Source organism: Heterodontus francisci, chromosome 28, assembly GCF_036365525.1.
Source record: "Heterodontus francisci isolate sHetFra1 chromosome 28, sHetFra1.hap1, whole genome shotgun sequence".
Lineage (NCBI taxonomy): Eukaryota > Metazoa > Chordata > Chondrichthyes > Heterodontiformes > Heterodontidae > Heterodontus > Heterodontus francisci.
This window is the reverse complement of record NC_090398.1, coordinates 63383912-63397727: the sequence shown is the minus strand read 5'-3', so window position 1 is coordinate 63397727 and position 13816 is coordinate 63383912. Positions and strand designations below refer to the sequence as shown.

Below are 13816 nucleotides of genomic sequence, written 5' to 3'. Positions count from 1 at the left end.
GGCTGCTCCCCCTCCCCTTTAAGGATCCTGAAGACGCGATCACAAACATCACGGACCCTGGCACCAGGGAGGCAACAAACCATCCGTGCGTCTCGCCTGCGCCCACAGAACCGCCTGTCCGTACTCCTCACCATCGAGTCCCCGATGACTAGTGCTCTCCCATTCTCCCTCCTTCCCTTCTGAGCCACAGTGCAGGACCCCGTGCCAGAGGCCCGGTCATTGCAGCCTGCCCCCGATAGGCCGTCCCCCCCAACAGTATCTAAAACTGTATACTTGTTGTTGAGGGGAACGACCACAGGAGATCCCTGCACTGACCTCTTCCCACCTCTAACTGTTACCCAGCTGCTTTGATTTGTGGAGTAAGCTCCGCACCTTTAAGGAAAATACCTACCCAGGAGTCCTCGCTGCCGACCAGCTTCCGGTTCCTCCGGCGCCAAAAGAAACTCAAAGACAAGGAAAACAGTAAGTAAAACAGTAAGTACTTACTTTTAAAACACAGCTCCTGATGCCTTCACTCACCCACCGAAGAGTCGCTACCTTCTCCTGCTGCTCCGCCGGGAAATGAGGCCGAGTCCACGGAGCTCCGCACCTTTAAGGAAAATACCTACCCAGGAGTCCTCGCTGCCGACCAGCTTCCGGTTCCTCCGGCGCCAAAAGAAACTCAAAGACAAGGAAAACAGTAAGTAAAACAGTAAGTACTTACTTTTAAAACACAGCTCCTGATGCCTTCACTCACCCACCGAAGAGTCGCTACCTTCTCCTGCTGCTCCGCCGGGAAATGAGGCCGAGTCCACGGAGCTCCGCACCTTTAAGGAAAATACCTACCCAGGAGTCCTCGCTGCCGACCAGCTTCCGGTTCCTCCGGCGCCAAAAGAAACTCAAAGACAAGGAAAACAGTAAGTAAAACAGTAAGTACTTACTTTTAAAACACAGCTCCTGATGCCTTCACTCACCCACCGAAGAGTCGCTACCTTCTCCTGCTGCTCCGCCGGGAAATGAGGCCGAGTCCACGGAGCTCCGCACCTTTAAAGAAAATACCTACCCAGGAGTCCTCGCTGCCGACCAGCTTCCGGTTCCTCCGGCGCCAAAAGAAACTCAAAGACAAGGAAAACAGTAAGTAAAACAGTAAGTACTTACTTTTAAAACACAGCTCCTGATGCCTTCACTCACCCACCGAAGAGTCGCTACCTTCTCCTGCTGCTCCGCCGGGAATCAGAACAGACTGAATGACAGATAACATAGCACTCCACAAAACTATAGTGTAAGAGTGACAGATATTGTCTCAGTTATTTATTGCAGCCTGAGCTACACATTATATGCCAATCTAAAATCACATACAGTTTCAGACTGAGATACAGTATTTATTCCATAAATGCAAACCGAACTATATGTTCCACAGGAGTTCATCCTATTGAACAAGCCTGGGCTCTTTTCTCTGAGTGGTCACCTAATAGAAGCATTGCATAATATGAAGGGTTTCGTTCGGGTAGAGGTAGAGATGTTTCCCACTTGTGGTGGAGTCCAAAGCTGTCGAAATGAAATAGTCAGTAATAAATTAAATAAATAACTCAGGGGAAACTTCTTTACCCTGCTTTGACAGCACTTGAGCTGCTGAACATTGTTACATTTAACGTCAAGCTAAATGATTAAATGAGGCAGAAACAATTTGAGAGATTTGCTGATAGGATTAGATGAAATAGGGTTGGAGTAACCTCATTGGAACTACCAGCACTTGGGCAGAAAAACCTGTCTCTGTGCTGTAAATACTATGTAATTCTGTGGAGAGTGAATCCAGAATGACAAACTAACCCAGCGATTAATGGCTACTGAATGCATCCCACACACAGGCAGTACCAGAGACTGACAGATACTGAAAAAAACCCGCACTCACAGGCAGTACCAGAGACTGACAGATACTGAACATAACCTATACTCACAGGCAGTACCAGAGACTGACAGATACTGAACAAAACCCACACTCACAGGCAGTACCAGAGACCGACAGATACTGAACAAAACCCACACTCACAGGAAGTACCAGAGACTGATAGATACTGAACAAATCCCACACTCACAGGCAGTACCAGAGACTGACAGATACTGAACATAACCTGCACTCACAGGCAGTGCCAGAGACTGACAGACATTGAACATAACCTACACTCACAGGCAGTACCAGAAACTGAAAATATTGAACAAAAAGTACACACGCGGACAGTACCTGAGACTGAAAGATATTGAACAAAACACACACTCACAGGCAGTACCAGAGACTGACAGATGTTATGTTCATCCCAAATTCACAACAGAAACAATAACTGAGAGATCCAACAGAAATCCAACACTTACATATAATACCAGTGACTTAAAGGTACAGAATTAATCGCACTCTCAAATATAGTGCATGTGACTGGGATACAGAATGAGTCTATACTGACACATAATACCAGGGAATGACAGATACAGAATGAATCACACAGTCACATACAGCAACAGGGACATTTTGGCACAGTATGAATCTGACAGTCATGTACAGAAACAGAGGCTGACAGATATCAAATGAAACCCACACACACATACAGTGACACAGAGCTATAACATATATTCCATATTCACATATAGTACCAGAGATTGACAGACACAGAATGAATTCCACACACACAAACAGTTCCAGAGCCTTATACATTCAGAGTGAATATCACACTTTGTACCAGAGACTGACCAATGCTGCATGAATCCCATACTCCCACTCAGTAATAGAGACTGACAGATAGCCACAAATAAAGAATGATTCTCATTCTCATGTACAGGACAACAGACTGATTTGCCACAATGGTGTCTCTAATCTTTGGGCAAACTCAGTGTAATAACAACTTGTCTCCATTCCCAGTATTTCTAAATCCCACCTGTCCTCCATAATCTGAACAATTATTGCATGTTGTGACTGACTGTCTGATCTGTAAACTGCACTGGATCACAGATTGCTGACATTTGCTAGCTGAAAGTGAGAACTGCAAAATAGAAGCAGAAATTGGCACAGTCTGTCAGGGTTAATAAACAGGTAATGTGTGGTAATAAACTTTGTAATAAACTCATATTGCTTCACGTTTTTATGCTGAAAATAAAAGTAATCAATTCTTAATAAAAATGTTTACTACGTTGATCTGATATTTGTAAATGTGCCCTGTTATATATTACACTACATTGAGCAGTATTTCTGTCTGATTTTTCAGGATACTATTTGCATTACTTCAAATAAAGAAAACATAACTACACAAAGAACTGAGCACAATGCTGAAAGTTTCACAGCAAACAGTCAAAAGGGAAAGAGATAACATATAGAAAGAAAAAAAGCTAAAATACTGAAAACACTCAGCCAGTCCAGAAACAACTGTGGAGAAGAGAAGCTCGGGTTACTGGTCCAGTTCTGTGATCCTTCTATAGACCTGAAACATTGCTCCTCCCTTCCTCTCTCCACAGATACTGCTGAGTGTTTCCAGAATCTTCTGTTATTCAGATCTCTAGCGGCTGCAGTATTTCTCTTTTTGAAGAATAAAACAATCCTTGGGAGGGAATGAAAGTTTACATGGGGCGGCACAGTGGCGCAGTGGTTAGCACAGCAGCCTCACAGCTTCAGGGACCCGGGTTCGATTCCGGATACTGCCTGTGTGGAGTTTGCAAGTTCTCCCTGTGTCTGCGTGGGTTTTCTCCGGGTGCTACGGTTTCCTCCAACAAGCCAAAAGACTTGCAGGTTGATAGGTAAATTGGCCATTATAAATTGTCACTAGTGTAGGTAGGTGGTAGGGAAATATAGGGACAGGTGGGGATGTTTGGTGGGAATATGGGATTAGTGTAGGATTAGTATAAATGGGTGGTTGATGTTCGGCACAGACTCGGTGGGCTGAAGGGCCTGTTTCAGTGCTGTATTTCTAATCTAAGAAATAAGAGCAGGAGTGGCCACTCTGCCCATCGAAATAGTTCCACCATTCAATAAGATAACAACTGATCTCCTACCTCAACTCCATTTTACCACACTGGCACAGCCCCCTTGATTCCCTTAGTATCCAAAAACCTATCGATCTCTCTTGAATATACACAATGATTGAGGATCCAGAGCTCTCTGGGATAGAGAATTCAAAAGATTCATAACCCTTTGACTGAAAAGAAAATCTCCTCTTCTCAGTCAAATATGACCAAGCCCTTTATACTGAGACTGTAACCCTTCATTCTAGATTTCCCAGCTAGAGGAAACATCCTCCCAGCATTTACAATGTCAAGCCGCTGAGCATTTTATCTGCCAGTGAGATTACCTCTCACTCTTCTGAATTCTGGGGAATAGAGGCCTAGTCTATTCAATCTCTTCTCATAGGACAATCCCCTCATCCTAGGAAGCAGCCTAGTGGCACGTCTCTGCACTCCCTCTAAGGCAAGTATATCCTTCCTTAGATAAGGGGACCAAAACTGCACAGCACACCAAGCGTGATCTCACGCAGTATAATTGCAATAAATACTCATACTCTAATCTCTTTGCAAAAAAGACAAACATATCATTGGTTGAGTACCTGCACGTTAACTTTCAGTGATTCCTGGACAAGGACACTCGGGTCCCTCTGAATGTAAACATTTCCCAGTCTCTCACTAATTTCAAAAATGTTCTGCATTGCTGTTTTCCTGCCAAAGTGTGTAACTTTACACTTCTCCCCATTATATTCCATCTCTCACATTCTTGCCCACAGACTTAGTCTGTCTAAATCCCTTTTTTCCCCCTTTGCATCCTCCTCACAGTTTACTTTGCCACCTCACTTTATATCATCGGCAAACATGGATAACATTACAATAATATAAAAGCAAAATACTGCGGATGCTGGAAATCTGAAACAAAAACAGGAAATGCTGGATTCACTCAGCAGGTCTGGCAGCATCTGTGGAAAGAGAAGCAGAGTTAACGTTTCGGGTCAGTGACCCTTCTTCGGAACTGACAAATATTAGAAAAGTCACAGATTATAAACAAGTGAGGTGGGGGTTGGGCAAGAGATAACAAAGGAGAAGGTGCAGATTGGACCAGGCCACATAGCTGACCAAAAGGTCACGGAGCAAAGGCAAACAATATGTTAATGGTGTGTTGAAAGACAAAGCATTAGTACAGATTAGGTGTGAATATACTGAATATTGAACATCAGCAAGTGCAAACCTGAAGAAAAACAACCTGAAAAAAACAGTGGGTAAGCAAACTGAACAAACTAAGATGAAATGAAATAAATGCAAAAAAAGATTGTAAAAAATGTAAAAAGGAATGCAAAAAAAAAAGGAAGAAAAAATAACTAAAAATGACTAAAAATGAAAGTAAAGTGGGGGGCTGTCATGCTCTGAAATTATTGAACTCAATGTTCAGTCCGGCAGGCTGTAGTGTGCCTAATCGGTAGATGACATTCGGTCACCTCATCTAAGTCATTGATACAGAATGTAAATAACTGAGTCCCGAGCACCAATCCTTGCAGTATCCAACTACTTACAGCTTTCCTGCTGAAAATGACACGGTTATTCCTGCTCCCTGTTTTTTGCCTGTTAACTACTACTCAATCTATACTAATATATTATCCCCAAATCGCATGGGACCTACATTGGTGTAATAACCTCTTGTTTTGATAACTTATTGAATGCTTTTTGAAAATCCAAACAGACGACATCCACTGGTTCCCCTTATCTACCCTGGCAGTTACAACATCAACAAATTCTAATAAGTTTATCATTGACAATTTCCTTTTAATAAATCCATGTTGACTCTGCCCAACCATATTCTGATATTCCACATCACCATTTACCATGTCTGCAATAATAGATTGTAGCATATCCCCCATTGCTGATGTCAGGCTAACTGGCCTTTAGTTCCATGCTTTCTTTCTCCTTCCTTTCTCGAGTAGTGTGGATATGTTTGTTACCCTCCAATCCACAGCTTCCAGAATCCAGGAATTGTTTTTTATAAGGAACGGGAATAGCTGTGGGAAAATGAATCCGAGTAATTCTATTCTGAGTCCACTGTATGATTCAGGTCAAATAATAATTATCAATAAAAAGGAGCAAAATCAGAGTTCAATTGAACTTTAATTTGAAGGAAATCAGTGTTGGAAATATGTTTATTCAAATTATACACTTCTTGCTTTGGGAAACAAAATTCCTTTGAGACAGCACCCAACTCAGTTCCTATCTTTCAGTTTCTCATCTGAGGAATTTAAGGAACGCCAAACTGTAATGGCTGGGAATCAAACCCGGGCACAGCTGCTTGGAAGGTCATTGACCTGAAACATTAACTCTGTTCTCTCTCCACAGATGCTGCCTGACCTGCTGAGTATTTCCAGCATTTTCTGTTTTTATTCCAGCTGTTTGGAAGGCAGCTATGCTCACTGCTCTAACAGTATCGCTCACATGGAGCAATACATTGAGTCTTTCTGTGGATTTTGGGACTGTACCGCTGTCTTTTGGTCTCTGATGCTATAATCACAGCCAATAAAATACTCAGCTCAGTTCCAGGTGTTTAAAACTGGTGAACTGAAAGGCGACATGATGTTTCAGGATGTGTCAGGATGTTTCTGAACAGCAATAATCACAATTTTACAACACAGAAAGAGTTCATTTGAACAATTGTGCTGCTCTTTGAAAGATCTATCCAATCAGTCCCACCTCCCTGTCATTTTCACATTGCCCTGTAATTTCCCCATCAAATAATGATCCAATTCCCTCAGGAAAGTTATTATTGAATTTGTTTTCACCTCCCTTTTCAAGCAGTACATTTCTGATCATCAGAACGCGTGTTAAAATATCACCTGATCTTCCCCTGATTCTTTTAACAATTCTGTGTCCATTGGTTACAGACCCTTCTGCCAGTGGGAACAGTTCCTCTTCAACCCATTAGAATGTAGGACACAACTATTAAATATTACATTAACATCTCTGCACCAAGAAGAACGATCCTAGCTTTGCTATCCTTTCACGCATCTCTAGTGCCATTCTAGTCAATCTCCTCTGCACTCTCTCTCAGGCCTTGATACCCCTGCTAAAATGTGGAACCTAGAATTAGACACAATGCTCCAGCTGAGGCCGATAACCAGTGAGATTCATAAAGGTTCAGCATAAACTCCTTGTTTGTGACCCGTATTCCCATTTCTGGTTTCTAACCCAGTGTCGGCTCTGAGCTGTTGAAACTGCCTGAATAAATATTTCCGCTCAATTTAGAGGCCGGAATGTGAGAAGCTGCTGAGAATAAGAGACCCTCGCAGCCAGGCGTCATTTCCCGGTGGATTTTTCAGTGGAAACTGGGGCTGGAGAGAGTCTTTGGGAAATGTCATTCCTGAATGCAGTGAGGGAGTTTGTGATTGGTTGCAGATATAAAACTATTCTGACATCACTGCCAATCACCCAATCACAATCTTTACTTTCTCCCATCCCTCATTAGCATAGAGCTGTGGGATTGTCTATTTAATCCGCACTTGGAAGGGATTTGGTTTATTTCTGTATCTGAAACTGAAAATGGTAAGGTCCCCCCACCAAGCTGAACTGAGGGGCTGGACCCCTGGGAAACCCCTCGAACTGTATTGGGCAAATTTTCATTTGCTGTAAATGTAAAAATGTAATTGGCATGACAAATGTGAAATGGAAGGGTTATGAAGCAACTCATGATTGTGCTGAAGGAAACTGATCTCCCTTGCAATGTTTGTATTTTTTGGTGCTGTTTGAAACTGTTTGGCAATGTAATTTTTACAGATTTTTATGAATAAAGTCTGTTTTGGAAATAAAAAAAAAGAGAAGAAAGCAGCTCCTAAGAAAGGCGCCAAGAAAACCTTAAATAAACCGTCAACAAAGGGCGGCGAGAAGCGGAGGAAGGAGAGTTACTCCATGTACATCTACAAAGTGATGAAGCAGTTTCATCCCGACACCGGCATCTCCTCCAAGGCCATGAGCATCATGAACTCGTTTGTGAACGATATTTTCGAGCGCATCGCGGGTGAGGCTTCCCGCCTGGCCCATTACAACAAGCGCAGAACCATCAGCTCCCGAGAGATCCAGACCGCCGTGCGCCTGCCGCTGCCCGGGGAGCTGGCCAAGCACGCCGTGTCGGAAGGGACAAAGGCGGTGACCAAGTACACCAGCTCCAAGGAAAACTGCACAATGGACTGAAAAACATCCCAAACACAACGGCTCTTTTAAGAGCCACCCACAATCTCTCTGAAAAAGCTGCATCCGACATCTCTATGAAATCACTTTAAGACAATGTATAACATAATAACGATCCCACTGCTGTGTTTGTATCTCCTGTTATTAACCGAACACGAACCCATAATCTGATCACCCGCCTTCACTTTTTTTGCTTAAAGCTGCTCTTATTCTGGTTTTTCACAGCCCCTGAATGACCGCATCAACAGCTGATTTCAGTGGGAAGGATGAGACCTTAATCCCTTCACTGATTAATCATTTTATTAACAGCAACTCTCCGCAGTGTAACAGCCTGGGATGGGATTATTACAGAGCAAGTTAAGGGCCGTTTGAGGACTTGATCCGGCTTCCTCTTTTCAGAGAAGGACACTGGGCTCTGATTGAAAACTAAACTGAGTATTTCACTTCAGCCCAATGCAGTCCCCACCCGGAACAGTTTGAAAGCGATTGTAGAATGAGTCACAATTTAAATAACATTTTACAAGTTGAATAATACAAAATCAAGAGATGGGACTTTAAATCTTTGACTAAGGATGACATTTATTTTAATCCGCTCCTTTCCGGCAATGAAATTGGCGGGCTTTTTGAAGTTGACAAATTCTCTGCTTCTGATGTCGTGGCGGGTAAATCCCGCCCTCTTCTGTTGGTCAGTGACCTGACTGGTGAAGATTATAGGCAAATGGAATTAAGTACCGACCATTGAGGAGAGTTCTCAGTCTTTAAGTAAAGTAAATGCTGGGGAAATTAACCATTTGTGAAAGTATTTGTGAGATTGTGGAAATGTCTGGAGGAAAGACCGGCGGGAAAGTTCGGGCCAAGGCCAAGTCTCGCACCTCCCGGACTGGGCTGCAGTTCCCGGTGGGCCGTGTTCACAGGCTCCTGAGAAAGGGCAACTATGCTGAGCATGTGGGTGAGGAGCCCCGGTCGATCTGGCTGCTGTGCTCGAGCATCTGACCGCTGAAATCATCGAGCTGGCCGGCAACGCGGCCCGGGACAACAAGAAGACCCGCATCATCCCCAGACACCTGCAACTGGCCGTCCGCAACGACGAGGAGCTCAACAAGCTGCTGGGACGGGTGACCATCGCTCAGGGCGGGGTGCTACCCAAGAAAACCAGCGCTCAGAGCTAACAGAAAAAGCAAAGCAGACAAAATGTCATCTAATAAACCAAAGACTCTTTTCAGAGCCACCCACAGTCTCTGTGAAAGGGCTGATTACTGTCTGATTCCAGCATGTCAGTAACAGAACAGAATAGGAACTATTTAAAATGTTTGTGAGCAACTATTTCAGTGGCTTCTCACTGTCCCCCTGATCCCTGTGTGAAAGGGCGTTACCAATAGTCTAATTTATTCCTTTCCACACCGAGTTTGAGTTATTGGTCCCTGAAGGATTGCTGAATGGAGTCTTTTACCGCCGGTTACAGATAAGAAGTGGGGGAAAAAATGACAGGTTAAAGCTGTGCGTAAAATAGCGCCAGGAATTTGTGGCAATAATAGCGGAATAAAGAAAGGTTTTTAAAGGTTGGTGGAAAATATTTGACGAACAACTTTAAATAGATTTTCCAGTAATTCGCTTTTTGCCAACACTGAAATTGGCGCCTTTTTCGAATTCAAACGTTCTGCCAATTTCGACAATTTAAGCCAATGATTTGCTGCATTTTCCCTAATTCGAGGCTCTGCGATTGGTGAAGAAATGCGACTGGGAAGAGGGTGACCAATCAGAAGTGAGCGCGGGCTCAAACTGCGGGAATTCCAGGTCCCTGAATGATTGAGCTGAAACTGATCAGTTTCACAAACCCTGTCAGTTTCAGTGCAGGAAACACCGTCTCGGGGGAAATAACATCACAAGTAGGTCTGGTTCCAGTGACCGATTCAACTGCTGCTGCAAAACTCCCGGATTCCCTCATTGCAACGAAATCATTTTGAAATTCTATGAAAACAATGAGTGATTCTGGAGGAGTGATGTGCCTTTTCACTGAGGGCATGTGTCGACTGGGGAAATAACTAACTGGAGAGTCTCGGGCACTGTTTACACAGCCCGTTCAGAAAATCAAATCCACTGCATATCCTTGCTACAAATGAAATGTCAAATTTGGGGATTCTAGTTTTCTCCCCGAACACAGCACAGATTTATTCCAGACAGTTCTGAACAGCCGATCCCATCTCCCGTTTCCAGCTCACTGCTCTCTCTGTGAGACGGTGGGTGGCTCTTCGAAGAGCGTTTGTTGTGTGTTTGCTGGAAAGGGTCGAGTTGTGCGACCCTGCCGTTTCAGAGCGTACACCACATCCATGGCAGTGACCGTCTTGCGCTTGGCGTGTTCTGTGCACGTGACCGCATCCCTGATCACATTCTCCAGGAAAACCTTCAACACCCCGCGAGTCTCCTCATAGATCAAACCCGAGATTCGCTTGACCCCGCCACGGCGAGCCAGGCGGCGGATTGCTGGTTTGGTGATGCCCTGGATATTATCACGAAGCACTTTGCAGTGCCGCTTTGCTCCGCCTTTGCCCAGTCCTTTCCCTCCTTTACCTCTGCCAGACTTTCTTTTATTAATTTCCAAAATATACTTTATTCATAAAAATCTGTAAAAAAAATACATTACAAAACAGTTCCAAAAAGCACCAAGTCCAACAATACAGAGAGTAGAAAGGAGATCAGTTTCCTTCAATACAGGAGTGAGTTGCCTCACAACCCTTCCATTTAATTTCTCATGCCATGTACATTTTACAGCAAACAAAAATTTCTGGCTACAGTTCGAGGGGTTTCCCATGGATCCAGCCCCTCAGTTCACTATGGTGGGGGGACCTTACACTGTGGTCTTTCCCCATTGAGCCTTTGCTGCAGCTGCCCCAAGCTTTAGTGCGTCCCTCAGCACGTCGTCCTGGACCTTGGAATGTGCCAGTCTGCAACATTCGGTGGTGGACAACTCTTTGCGCTGGAAGACCAGCAAGTTTTGTGCAGACCAAAGGGCGTCTTTCACCAAATTGATAGTCTTCCAGCAGCAGTTTATGTTTATCTCGGTGTGCGTCCCTGGGAACAGCCCGTAGAGCACAGACCCCTGTGCTACAGAGCTGCTTGGGATGAACCTCGACAAAAACCATTGCATCTCTTTCCACACCTGCTTTGCAAAGACACATTCCAGGAGGAGGTGGGCAACCATCTCTTCCCCACCACAGCCACCTTGAGGGCATTGTGTGGAGGGGGTGAGACTTCGGGCATGCAGGAAGGATCTGATGGGGAGGGCTCTTCTCACCACCAGCCAAGCTACATCTTGGTGCTTGTTTGAAAGTTCTGGTGATGGGGCATTCCGCCAAATGACTTTGGAAGTCTGCTCAGGGAACCATCCAACAGGATCCACCATCTTCTTTTCCCATAGGGCCTTGAGAACATTCCGTGCAGACCACTGCCTGATGGATTGGTGGTCAAAGGTGTTTTTCCACAGAAACTTTTCCATGAAGGATAGGTGTTACGTACGTCACAGTCCAACTGGATGGAGCGTTCCACGGCAATATGACCAGGCCCATCCTTCGCAACACCGGGGACAGATAGAACCTCAGCACGGAGTGACACTTGGAGTTTGTGTACTGGAGGTCTACACACAGCTTGATACAGCCACACACAACGGTAGCCATCAGGATGAGGGCGATGTTGGGTACATTTTTCCCGCCTTTCTCCAGAGGTTTGAACATCGTGTCCCTCGGGACCTGGTCCATTTTGGATCCCCAGATGAAGCGAAAAATGGCTCAGGTGATCACCACAGTGCAGGAGTGCAGTATGGGCCAGACCTGCACCACATACAGTAACCTGACACAATGGAGAGAGATCGCTGCTCCCACATGTTCATCTTTTGTTGTACCCTGGCTACTCGCTCTTTCCAGGTTTTGGTTCATGCCCCGGCCCTTCCGAACCATACCCCAGCACCTTCAGTTCGTCTGACCGAATGGTGAAGGGGACAAAGGATCGGTCAGCTGAGTTCCCAAAGAACATGGCCTCGCTATTGCCGTGTTTAACATTGGCTCCCGAGGCCAGTTCGAGCTGGTCACTGATGCTCATCAGTCTGCGCACAGGCAGCGGGTTCAAGCAGAAAACGGCGACGTCATTCATGTACAGGGAGGTTTTAACCTGAGTGCCTCCACTGCCTGGGATTGTTACCCTTCTGATACTCGCATTCTTCCTAATAGACTCAGAAAAGGGTTCAATACAGCAAACAAATAAGACAGGGGAGAGAGGACAACCCTGTCTGACTCCAGATTGGATTGAGAAACTTTCTGATTCCCACCCATTGATTGAGACTGCGCTACTGATGTTTGTGCAGAGCAGTTTGATCCAATTGCAGATTCCCTCCCCAAACCCCATTTTGGAAAGTACGTCCATCATGTAGGTGTGCGATATCCTGTCAAAAGCCTTCTCCTGGTCCAGGCTGATGAGGCAGGTGTCCACCCTCCTGTCCCGTACATAGGTGATCGTATCCCTGAGTAGCGCGAGACTATCAGAGATCTTCCTGCCCGGTATAGTACAGGTCTGATCAGGGTGAATCACCAACTCCAGAGCAGACTTGACTCGGCTGGCGATGACTTTTGACAGAATCTTGTAGTCGATGTTAAGCAGTGAGATGGGCCGCCAATTTCTGATTTCTGCCCCCTCCCCCTTCCGCTTGTAGATGAGGGTGATGATGCCTTTCCTCATGGATTCTAATATGCTGCCAGCCAGGACCATACTCTGGTATACTGCCAGACTTTTTTTTTAAATTTCCAAAATATACTTTATTCATAAAAATCTGTAAAAATTACATTCCCAAACAGTTTAAAACAGCATCAAGTCAAAAAATACAAACAGTGCAAAGGTGATCAGTTTCCTTCTATACAATCACGAGTTGCCTCACAACTCGTCCATTTCATTGTCATGCCATATACATTTCTACATTTACAGCACACAAAATTTTCCCGATACGGTTCGAGGGGTTTCCCATGGATCCAGCCCCTCCGCTCAGCTTGGTGGGGGGACCTTACACTGTGGTCTTTCCCCATTGAGCCTTTGCTGCGGCTGCCCCAAGCTTTAGTGCGTCCCTCAGCACGTAGTCCTGGACCTTGGAATGTGCCAGTCTGCAACATTCGCTGGTGGACAACTCTTTGCGCTGGAAGACCAGCAAGGTTCGGGCAGACAAAAGGGCATCTTTCACCAAATTGATAGTCCTCCAGCAGCAGTTGATGTTTGTCTTGGTGTGCGTCCCTGGGAACAGCCCGTAGAGCACAGACTCCTGTGTTACAGAGCTGCTTGGGATGAACCTCGACAAAAACCACTGCATCCCTTTCCACACCTGCTTTGCAAAGACACATTCCAGGAGGAGGTGGGCGACCGTCTCTTCCCCACAACAGCCATCATGATAATTCTTGCCTCAAATCAGTGCACAACAAAAGAGACTGATTCCGTCAGCTTCCTTTTTTTTCCAGGCCGCCCGGACCTGGCTGAGAAAGGCAGAGTGAGAGCAGGGAGGGGAGGAGACAAGAGTGAAGATTAAACAGAGAGCGAGAGGGAAGGAGACACCCAGAGTGACAGACAGAGAGAGAACGGCCCCTCATCTTTCAGCTCCACCTCCAGTTTCCTCCTA

The 13816-nt window shown here is 45.2% G+C and overlaps 1 pseudogene; it reads left to right on the top strand.

Annotated features, from left to right (window-relative positions):
- The first annotated feature begins 8988 nt into the window (after nt 1–8988).
- Nucleotides 8989–9979, top strand: LOC137345240 (histone H2A.J-like; annotated as a pseudogene).
- The last annotated feature ends 3837 nt before the right edge of the window (nt 9980–13816 follow it).